The 11,519-nt window shown below is 35.7% G+C and overlaps 1 long non-coding RNA gene across 1 annotated transcript in view; it reads right to left on the reverse strand.

The window, feature by feature from the left end:
- Positions 1-7,963: 7,963 nt before the first annotated feature.
- The window catches only part of LOC111739368, a 4,056-nt gene continuing 500 nt past the window's right edge, over positions 7,964-11,519 (reverse strand). Inside the window, exons 2-4 of the long non-coding RNA XR_002780223.1 lie at positions 9,727-9,827; positions 9,383-9,564; positions 7,964-9,312 (exon numbers count right to left, since the gene is read on the reverse strand). This is a non-coding gene — a long non-coding RNA (uncharacterized LOC111739368). The remainder of the gene's footprint in view (positions 9,313-9,382; positions 9,565-9,726; positions 9,828-11,519) is intronic.

Genomic DNA, 11,519 nt, shown 5'->3' on the forward strand with positions numbered 1-11,519 from the left:
GATGGCTGCTGTATCTGAATCTCCATCAACCTGGCTAACACTGGTTGCCCCATCCTGGTGATTCCCCGAAGCCCTGCCCCACTCAACTTTCAAGCCAACCCAAGCCACTTCTGGAGGCTTTTCCATACAAATGGCCTGTCTTGGCTCATGCTGCAGACTATCATAAAATCACTCAAAGATTCACGAAACCCAAACAAACAGCATCTGGCCTCAGCGAGCCCCGTACCTCTCGCTGAGCAGCCCCAAGCTCGGCACAAGCAGCAGCCGGCCTCAGTTCATGGGTTGGCTCTCTAGGCACCTCTAATCCCCGTGCAGGTGGAAGCCATTTGTGGATTGCTTAGTGTCTCCTGCAGGTGCCCTGGGAAGGGTTCAGGCTGCAGCTGAACTTGGCCTGTGGTGGAGTCCTTCCCAGTAAGCCGTGGGGTCGGCAAGCCCAGTTGCCAGCCTCAAACTGAGCTGGAGCATCACCTGGGGCAGAATCAAGGACATTATACCAAAAGGCCAGACTGGGCAGGCACCAGAGCCCTGCTAAAGCGACTCCTCTATAGGGTCAGCCCCTCACTGGCCAGTCCTCTCGACTAATCAATCTAAGGTTCAATCCCTCCCATTGATATGCAGACAGCAACCAAGGCTTAACTACAATAGGAGGGCACACACAACCCACACAAGGGACACACCTGGAGCACCCAGCTTAGGTGACCAGAGAAGACTGTGCCACTGGGCCCCACAGGACACCTACTACATAAGGTCACACTGACAAGAGCAGGAGACATAGCAGCCCTACCCAAACAGAAACAAACACAAGGAGGCAGCAAAAATGGGGATACAAAGAAACATATTCCAAATGAAAGCATAGAACAAAACTTCAGAAAAAGAACTAAACAAAATGGAGAGAAGCAATCTACCAGATACAGTTTAAAATAGTGGTTATAAGGATATTCAGTGAGCTGAAGGGAAGAGCAGATAAACTCAGTGAGAATTTTAACAAAGAGATAGAAAACATATGAAGAACAGTTCAGAAATGAAGAGTACGATAACTGAAATAAAGAATACATTAGAGGAAATCAATAGTAGACTACATGAAGCAGAGGACAAAATCTGTGATTTAGAAAATAAGGTAGCAGACATCACCCAATCAGAACAGCAACAAGAAAAAAGAATTCCCCCCAAAATAAGGATAGTTTAAGGAGTCTCTGGAACAATACTAGGCGTACCAACATTTGCATCATAGGGGTACCCGAAAGAGAAGAGAGAGAACAAGGAATGGAAAACTATTTTAAGAAATAATGATGTAAAACTTCCTAACCTGGTGAAGAAAATAGATAAACAAGCCCAGGAAATGCAGAGTCCCAAACAAGAGGAACTCAAAGAGGCCCACACCAAGACACATCATAATTTAAATGCCAAAGGTAAAAGACAAAGAGAATCTTAAAAGCAACAAGAGAAAAGCAATTAGTTACCTACAAGAAAGCTCTCATAAGACTGTCAGCTGATTTCTCAACAGAAACTTTGCAGGCCAAAAGGGACAGGCATGGAACAAAGTGATGTACAGCAAGAACCTACAACCGCAATTGCTCTACCCAGTAAAGCTATCGTTTAGAATTGAAGGACAGATAAAAAGCTTTCCAGACAAGAAAAAGCTAAAAGAATCCATCACCACCAAACCAGTATTACAAAAAATGTTAGAGAGACTTTTTTAAGAAGGAAAAAAATGATAAAAAATATGAATAATTTAATGGCGACAACTACATTTCAATCAATAATTACTTTAAATGTAAATGGATTAAATGCTTCAGTAAAGGATAGGGTGGACAAATGGGTAAGTAAACAAGACACATGCAGCCTACAAGATACTTCAGATCAAAAGACATGCATAGACTGAAAGAAAAGGAATGGAAAAAGATATTTGATAAAAATAGAAGGGAAAAGCTGGGGTAACAATACTAATACCATACAAAATAGGCTTTAAAACAAAGGCTACAACAAGAAACAAAGAAGGGCCCAGTAATACCAATTCTGGGTATTTATCAAAGAAACCCAAAACACTACTTTAAAGAGACATGTGAATCTATATGTTTGTTGCAGCTTTGCTTACAATAGCCAAGATACAAAGGCAATCTGTATCTCCATCAATGGATAAATAGATAATGAAGAGGGTACATATGTACAATGGAATATTACTCAGCCATAAAAAAGAATGAAATCTTGCCATCTGCAACAACATGGATGGCCCTAGAAGATATTGTTCTGGGTGGAGTAAATCAGGCAGAGAAAGGCAAATCTCTTGTGATTTTACTTACATGTGGAATCTAAAGAACAAAACAAACAAACAAAACATAAAACAAAATTATAGATACAGAGAACATTTTGATGGTTTCCAGATAGGAGGTGGGTTGGTGGGGTGGGTAAAAAAAAAGATAGGGATTAAGAAGGACAAATTGGTAGTTACAAAATAGTTAGAGGCATATAAAGTACAGCATAGAGAATATAGTCAATAATATTTTAGTAACTATGTATGTTGTCAGATGGGTACTAGATTTATTGGGATGATCACTTTATACATTATATAAATGTAGAATGACCATGTTGTAGACCTGACACTAATATAATATTGTATGTGAATTGTATTTGAAAAATAAAAAATTATTCAAACATAAAAAGAAAAAATGGATTTAAGTCTTAAATGCAAGACCTGAAACCATAAAACTCCTAGAAGAAAACATAGGCAGGCAGTAAACAAAACAGAAAAAGACTCATAGATACAGAGAATAAACTGATGATTGCCAGTAATATCTTTTCCTGCTGTATCTCCTTGAGCAAGGGAAAAAAACAAACAAACAAAGAATGGGACTACATCAAACTAAAAAGTTTTTGCACAGCAAAGGAAACCATCAACAAAATGAAAAGAGTATCTACTAAATGGGAGAAGATATTTATTTGCCAATGATACATCTGATAAAAGGTTAATATCCAAAATTAATAAAGAACCCCTATAATTCAACACCAATAAATACAGTAATCAAATTTAAAAATGGGCAAAGGACCTAAATAGGCATTTCTCCAAAGAGGACATACAGATGGCCAATAGACATATGAACAGATGCTCAACACTGCTAACATGCAAATTAAAATCACAATAAGATATTATTTCATACCTGTTAGAGTGGCTATCATCAATAAGTAAAAAAACAGATGTTGGTAAGAAAGTGGAGGAAAGGGAACCCTTGTGCCTGTTAGTGGCATTGCAAATTGGTACAGCCACTATGGAAAACAGTTTGAAGTGTCCTCAAAAATTTACAAATAGAAACTAACTACCTTATGACCTAGCAATTCCACTTCTGAGTATTTATCTGAAGAAATTCAAAACACTAATTCAAAAAGATATATGTGCCCCTATGTTCACTGCAGCACTATTTACAATAGCCAAAATATAGAAGCAACCTAAGTGCCCATCAATAGATGATTGGATAAAGAAGAAGTGGTACATATATGCAAAGCAATATTACTTGGCCATAAAAATAAATAAATAAATAAAATCTTAACCATTTGCAACAATGTGGGCAGACCTAGGGAGTGTTATGCTAAGTGAAATAAGTCAGATAGAAGACAAGTACAATATGATCTCACTTATATATGGAATCTAAAAAACAAAACCAAAAAAAAAGAAAAAGACTCATAGATACAGAGAACAAACTGATGATTGCCAGATGGAAGAAGGTTGAGGGGCTGGGTGAAAAAGGTAAAAGGATTAAGAAGTACTAACTGGTAGTTACAAAATAGTCATGGGGATGTGAAGTACAGCACAGGGAATATAGTCAATAATATTGTAATAACAATGTATGGTGCCAGGTGAGTACTAGACTAATTGGGAGGATCACTTCATAAATTATATAAATGTCTAACCACTATTCTGTACACCTGGAACTAATATAAAATAATATTGAATGTCAACTCTAATTGAAAAATAAAAATTAAAAAAATTATTGTAAAAATAAAAACAAATAAAATACCATCGCCAAATCTAAGGTCATGATTTTCCCTTAATGTTTTCTCCTAAGAATTTTATAGTTTTAGCTATTAAATTTAGGTCTTTGATCCATTTAGAGTTAATTTTTTATATGGTATAATGTAAGGTTTCACCTTTATTCTTTTGCATGTGGATATCCAGCTTTCCCAATTGAAAAGATTGTTTTTTTCCTATTGAATGGTCTTGGCACCCTTGTCAAAAATCAGTAGACTATATATGTGAAGATTTATTTCTGGGCTATCTAACCTATTCCATTGGTCCGTGTCTATCCTCATACCAGTAACACATTTTTTGATTACTGTAGGTTTACAGGAAGTTTTGAAATGGGGAAATGTGATTCCTTCAACTTTGTTGTTTTTTAAGACTGTTTTGCCTATTCAGGGTCCCTTGAAATTCCATATGAATTTCAGGATGGATTTTTCTATTTCTGTAAAAAATGTTATTGGGATTTTGATAGGATTGCATTGAATCTGTAGATTGTTTTGGGTAGTATTGTCATCATAAGAATATTTAGCCTCCCAATTCATGAATGCAGGATACTTTCTATTTATTTAGATCTTCTTTAATTTTGTTCAGTAATGTTTTATAGTTTTCATTGTAAAATTCATTTGTTCCCTTGGCTAAATTTATTCCTAACAATTTAAATTTTTTTTGCTGCTATTCTAAAAGGAACTATTAATTTCATTTTTATATTATTTATTGCTAAGGTACAAATAAATACAATTGATTTTTGTGTGTTGATTTTATATCCTACCTTTTTGCTGAGACACATATTGCAGCCTGAGATGAGAAAGAACAAATACACCCAGCCCCTTTTTATTGGCTGGAAATACACTATAATTGGATTTGAGCCCAAGTGATATGACTCTAGAGCCCATGCTTTTAATATCTATAGTATAGAGTCTCCCAAAATTAATTTGTCTCATCCAGGAAATAAAGGTTTCTCCACTTATTGAGGTCTTTAATATTCTTCAAAAGAATTTGATGTTTTTTTATAGATGACTTGTTTCTTTCTTATTAAATTTACTCTTATTTTATAATGTGTCATTAAGAGCATGGAATCATTTTTTTAGCTTAATTTTAATGGATTTTTGCTAACTAAAAAAACTTTTTAAAAATACATTTATTTAGTGTCTTGTTTTGGATATTTATTTATTAGTTTTATTATTATTAGTTTTGGTATCTTTCTGAGTCTCTTGAACTTTCTAGTAATATGAGTGTATTTTCAAGTGATGATTATTTTGTTGTTTCTCCAAACCTAACTACAGTTGACCCTCGAACAACATGGGTTGGAACTGTGCAGGTCCACTTATACGCAGATTTTTTAAATAAATGCATGCAGTACTTTTAATGTATTTTATCTTCCTTATAATTTTATTAATAACACTTTTTCTCTATCTTTATTGTAAGACTACAATATATAATACATGTAACATACAAAAATGTGTTAATTGACTATTTATGTTATTGGCAAGGCTTCCAGTCAACAATAGGCTATTAGTAGTTCAGTTATTTGAGAGTCAAAAGTTATATGCAGATTTTCAACTGCAGTGGGGTTGGTGTCCCTAACTTCCATGTTGTTCGGTGTCAACTATGCTTCTTTTCCTTTCCTATTGCACTAACTGGACTCTCCCAAAGAATATGGAATAATAGAAGTGATAATGGTGATTTCTGTCCTGGTGCTGACTTCGAGTGGTAATGATTTGTCCTGGTAATGATTTTGGTTAATATAACATTTTCAATTCATTTTTTATTTATATACTTTGTCATGTGAAAGAAGGTTTCCTTTATTTCTATTTTACTTAGGTGCTTTATATGAAATGAATACATAATTTCTTTTTAAAATTTTTATTTTTTTATTTTTTTCAATTATAGTTGACATATAATATTATATTAGTTCTAGGTGTATAACACAGTGATTTGACATTTTATAGATAACTTATGAAGTGATCACCCTGATAAATCCAGTAACAATCTAAGACCATACATAATTATTATACTACTACTGACCATATTCCCCATGCTACACTCTACACCCCATGACTATTTTGTAACTACCAATTTGTACCTCTTAATCACCTCCCCCCTCACACATCCTTCTACCTTACAATTCAGCAACCATCAAAATGCTCTCTGTATCTATGAACTTGCTTCTGTTCTGTGTTTGTTTATCCTGTACTCTAGATTCCACATGTAAGTGAAATTATATCACATTTGTCTTTCTCTATCTGACTTACTCACTCAGCACAATATTCTCTGGGTCCATCCATGTTGTCACAGATGACAAGTTTCATTCTTTTTCATGGCCGAGTAATATGAATGCCTAATTTCAACAAATAAATTTTCAGCATCTAATTACAGACTTATATATATGTATATTCTGATTAATGCAATAAATCATTTTGGCAGAGTGCTTAACAGTGCCCACCTCTGCAAGCCTCTGAGCCTCCATAGAGCTTGCAGTAAGTTTGCCCTTCTGCCCACTTTCTTTGGGCAGCAGTAAGATTGTCCCTTTGTCTGTGTCAGCAGACTTCAAGTGAAAGCCCCAGAAATCAAATTCCATCTTTCCTCCCCGAACCTTCAAAACCTTATCATTCTTATCTGCCTTGGGATCATTGAGACTAATATGTCCACACTCTGTATCCCTGTTTATATCACTTATTACAAGGAGTCCACTTTTCTAGACCCTAATCTTCATGAGTTTCTGTCAATCCCTTTCCATGATCCCATCAATTCTCTCTCTCTCCAGTCCTGAAATTTTACCATTGTGTCCTCTGGCAGATTAGAGGTTTCTATAGGCTGGATGTTTAGGTCCACCTCCACTTTCTCAGATTCATATGTTGATATCCTAATGCCCAATGTCATAGAATTAGGAGTCGGGGCCTTTGGGAGTTGCATAGGTCATGAAGGTAGAGGCCTCATGGATGAGATTAGTGCCTTTATAAAACAGCCCTAGAGAGCTAACTCACCTCTTCGCTATGTGAGGATACAAGAAGTCTGCAGTCTGGAAGAGTGCCCTTACCCGACCACGCCAGCATCCTGATCTTGGACTTCCAGCCTCCAGAATTGTGAGAAATAAGTTTTATGGTTTATAAGTAACACAGTCTATGGTATTTTGCTATAGTAGCCTGAATGGACTAAGGCAGGTGTCCTTGTTCCTCACTTACACTTCTAGGTCATTTCCTCTCTCCCCTTCTTAAACATAACCAGCTCTGAATCTCTTCATCAATTTCTACCAACTACTGTTTTTCCTGTGATAATTACCTACTTATTCACAAATCAATTCTTCTCATTCCTTGAAGATTTTAGTTCTAGATCATGATCTCTATTCCTAATACTATTATCATTATTGCTGTTAAGTAAAAAAAAAAAAAAAAGTGTTGATATATTCTGCCATATCTCCATTTGTTATAGGTGAAATATCCCTATTCATAAAAAATGTCAACCCTTCCACTTGTGAATTAGCTCCCATGATCTCTCATCTACCCAAAGACACTTCCTGGGCATTACCAGTTTTTCTTTCTCTCTTGGATCTTTCTCATCAGCACTAAAGCATGCTGTTAATTTCCCTCATCTTAAAAGCCCCTCTATTCACTTCATTTATCCTTCCAGTTACCATACTATTTCTCTTACAGCGAGATCACATTTTTGAGGGGTTAAACATCCAACTTATAAAGTTAGAAAAAGAAAAAATAAAAATATCAAAAGAGTAGGAGGAAGAAATTGTGAATATAAAACAAAATAATACAGTAGAAAACAAAAATACAACTGAAAGGAACAAAGAAACCAAAACTGATTCTTTCACAATATCAATATAACTGACAAACTGCTGGCAAGATTGATAAAAAAAAAAAAAAGAGGAAGTTAAAAACAAGCCATGTTAGCAATAAAAAGGAATAACAGTTGCTGAAGATAATAAAAGAAATATTGAGAAAACTAAATGACAATAAATTGGCCGAAATGCGAAAAAATCCTAGAAAAGGTGAAGCTAAATCTGACTTAAGAAGAAATAGAAAACTTGAATAGCCCTATAACTATTAAAGAATGTTAATATGTGGTTTAAAATTATCCCATGAAAAAACCACCAGACCTAGATAGTTTTAACAGGTGAAATTCTATATTACACTCTAGGAAAAGGCAATTCCAATTTTATTTAAAAATTTTCCCCCAAATACAGAATGAAGAACACTACCCAACTTACTCCTTTGGACAATTATAGCCTTAACAAAAAATGACAAGCGTAACTCAAGAGATAATTATGGGTCAATCTTATTTATGAACACAGATATCAAATATGTAAACAAATAAGCCAACTGGATTCACAATGTATAACATAACTCAGTGTATATTTTTCAAAAATGCAAATTTGGCCTAAGATTTTAAAATTTATGTAGATGCAAAGCAATTTCAATAAATATCATAAGAGGTTTTACTTGTGGAACTTGATAAGCTAATCCTAATACTTATATGGAAGGCTGGAAGTCCTAGAAAAGCCAAAGCACCTCTGAATATGTCTTATCAAATGTCAGGTTATATTACGTTAAAGCTGTAGTAATTATGTCAGTGCAATACAAGGAGAGACAAATTGAAGACTGGAATAGGACAACCAAAAACTAGTCCCATTCATAGATGGCAATTTGGTTTATGCCAGCATTATAGATTAGTGGGGAGGATGGGCTTTTCATTAAATAGTGCTTTGATAATTGATTATCCAGATCAGAAAAAAAAAGGACATCTACTACTGTATTTAAAAAATTAGTTCCACCATTAGAAAAATTTAAAGTCAATTATATCAATGATAACACAATGCCATTATATTATATAATAATTTTATGATAAATGGAGAAGGCAAAAATTCCAGGGGAATGAAAAGGTTACATGAGTAGATAGTTGATTTCTCTAAAGGAGACGGTTTCAAGTTAAAGGTGATTCTGTTAGGGGAACTAGAAGTAAGGATAATGTCTCATGCTAGTGAAATATTCAGGTAAGGAACTCAAGAGGAGAAAATAGAACCATAGCAACTCAAATGCAGGAAAACATAAATATCAGGGGGGAAATGTTAACCATAGTGGTGACCTAAAGTATTTGAAGGGTGAATAGATTTGGGCTTATCTAGCAATACTGTTCTCTATGCAGCTTGGCTTCAGGTATTCATAGGGAAGTTCGAACTGCTCATTCCAGGATACGATTTCCCTTTCCACGTTGTCTAGATCTATCTGAAATTGTTTTAAAACAACCTTGGGCTTGGGACCTGAGAAATCTTCTTTGTAATGCCCCAGGGGTACCTGAAACAGAAAGAAAGAACCAATTAGCTTCTAGTTCTAAGAAACAGGGACTCAAACTCCAGACCTTCACCTTAATATCTCCTCTCTAGTCCTCAGTTTTCTCAGAGTTTCAGAGGTCCCCTCTTGCCAGTCTGGCTGCTGCCAGCTCAGGAACCTTGTGATGGTCATTTGAAGACAGGTCTACCAGACATTAGGTAGTGAATCCATCACTGTGGCCATTGTCACATCTTCCTTAGTGGTGTGTGGAGGCATCTGCATTGAGTATGGGGCATTAGGAACCCAGGTATTGGGGGAAGAAAAATCTGGAGTCATTCAGAAACTCTGATTCAGGACCCTAGCTCCCAATTCTCTCCCTCAAGAATCCCCTAACCCAGATGCTTTCTATCAGAGACCCAGGCTTTTAATTGTCCATACCTGGCCCCAATTGATGGTCATATGCTGGACAGTGCATGTGAAAATGCACATGGTAAGGAAATGACAGAGCTGAGCCCAAGACTGGAAGAACACAAGGAAACCTAGGGAAAAGAACAAAGTTTATAAACTAAAGTTCCAAAGGAGATAAGGAAATAAATGTTGATGTTTTGGCATGTCCATATCTTAGAATTGGCGAGTATTCATTTATTTAAAAAGTATTGAACTACTATGTACCAGGCACTGCCTAGGCATTGGGGATACATTGGTGGGCAAAACAAACAAGACCCAGCCTGTTTTGTTTCTAATAGAGAAGAATGATAATAAACAGAATAACTAAGTAAAATGACACACAGTATGTTAGATACTAATATGAATAAAAGTAAATCAGGGAAAGGGGACATGAGAAATCAAGGAGAGGTGGTTGATAGTTTAGTCAAGGAATCAGTCCTGGCTCTGCTGCTGACCAGCTGTGTAACTTTAGACCAGTTGCTTAGCCTCTCTGAGCCTATTTATTTTCCCTGAAAATCAAGATAATAATAATTATCTTATAAAGGAGATGGCCCATGTAAAGTCCCTCAGTGCATTGCAGCTATGATTATAAAGGTAAGGTGGAGAGTGGGGAGATCTGAGAGGCTGATTGGTCAAATATCCAGTCTTCAAAAAAAGGTTAAAAATCATAGGATAAAGGCAGACAACCCAAAAGTAAAATGGGCAAAAGACTTTAACAGTCTCCTCACAAAGGAGGATATCCATATGGCTACTAAACCTAGGAAAAGTTACTCAGTTCCACTAGTAGCTGAGAGAATACAACAAACTTACAATGGGATAACATTTTTTACCAATATGACTAAGTGAAAAAGTATCTTTCTCAAATATTTGAGAAGATATGGAGTAACTATAACTCATACTCTGTTGGAGAGAGTGTAAATTTATTCAACCACTTTGGAAAACTTTCAGAAACTACTAAAAACTGAAATTCACATAACATATGATTCATCAATTTCACTTCTAGGTACATACCCAACAGAAATGTAAACACAACAATGTTCACAGCAGCACTGACTTTAATAGTCTCAAACTGGAAGCAACCTAAATACCCATCAAGAGCAGAAAGGAAGAAATATCTGTGTCAGAGTCACAAAATAGAATAGTATACAACAAGAATAATAAACTACAAGCTACATGTAACAACAGCATGACGTGGAGTGCAGACATTAGTGAGTGCATGTTTGTATTTCCATTTATGTAAAGTTCAAACAGGTAAAACCAACCTGTGCAGTAAGAAATCAGGATAGTGTTTATCTTTGCATGGACAAGGACTGGAATAAAATACAAAAGGCTTTCTAGGGAGCTGGTAATGTTATGTTTTTGATCTTTGTGATACTTATACAGATATGCGACCTTACTAAAAATCCAAGTTGTATGCCTATGATTTATAACATTAACTTTTCTCTAGCCTCGTTTTATTTTATAAGATTCTCAACCTCCCCAAAAGTGGTGAAGAATACTGAGGTTGCCCTCCTATTCCCAGACTGCTGTTTCAGGTATCTGGGTTATAACACATGAAAAAGAGAGGTAAGTCATAGACTCTTGTTGGAGCTGGAAGGACTTCAAATCGACTGTCCCATTTTATTCAATTTACAGTTGAGATGGGGTTCAGGAAATTTCCTGGCCTGCTCAAGGTCATTTACTACATGGAAGGGCCTAGATTCACCTATCATACTTGCTGAACATGTAGGGGAGATAATTTTTGGAGTGGAGCATATGATCACAATCATCTAATATTGATTACA

This window comes from Pteropus vampyrus, unplaced genomic scaffold (genome assembly GCF_000151845.1).
Source record: "Pteropus vampyrus isolate Shadow unplaced genomic scaffold, Pvam_2.0 Scaffold50, whole genome shotgun sequence".
In the NCBI taxonomy this organism is placed as follows: Eukaryota; Metazoa; Chordata; class Mammalia; order Chiroptera; family Pteropodidae; genus Pteropus; species Pteropus vampyrus.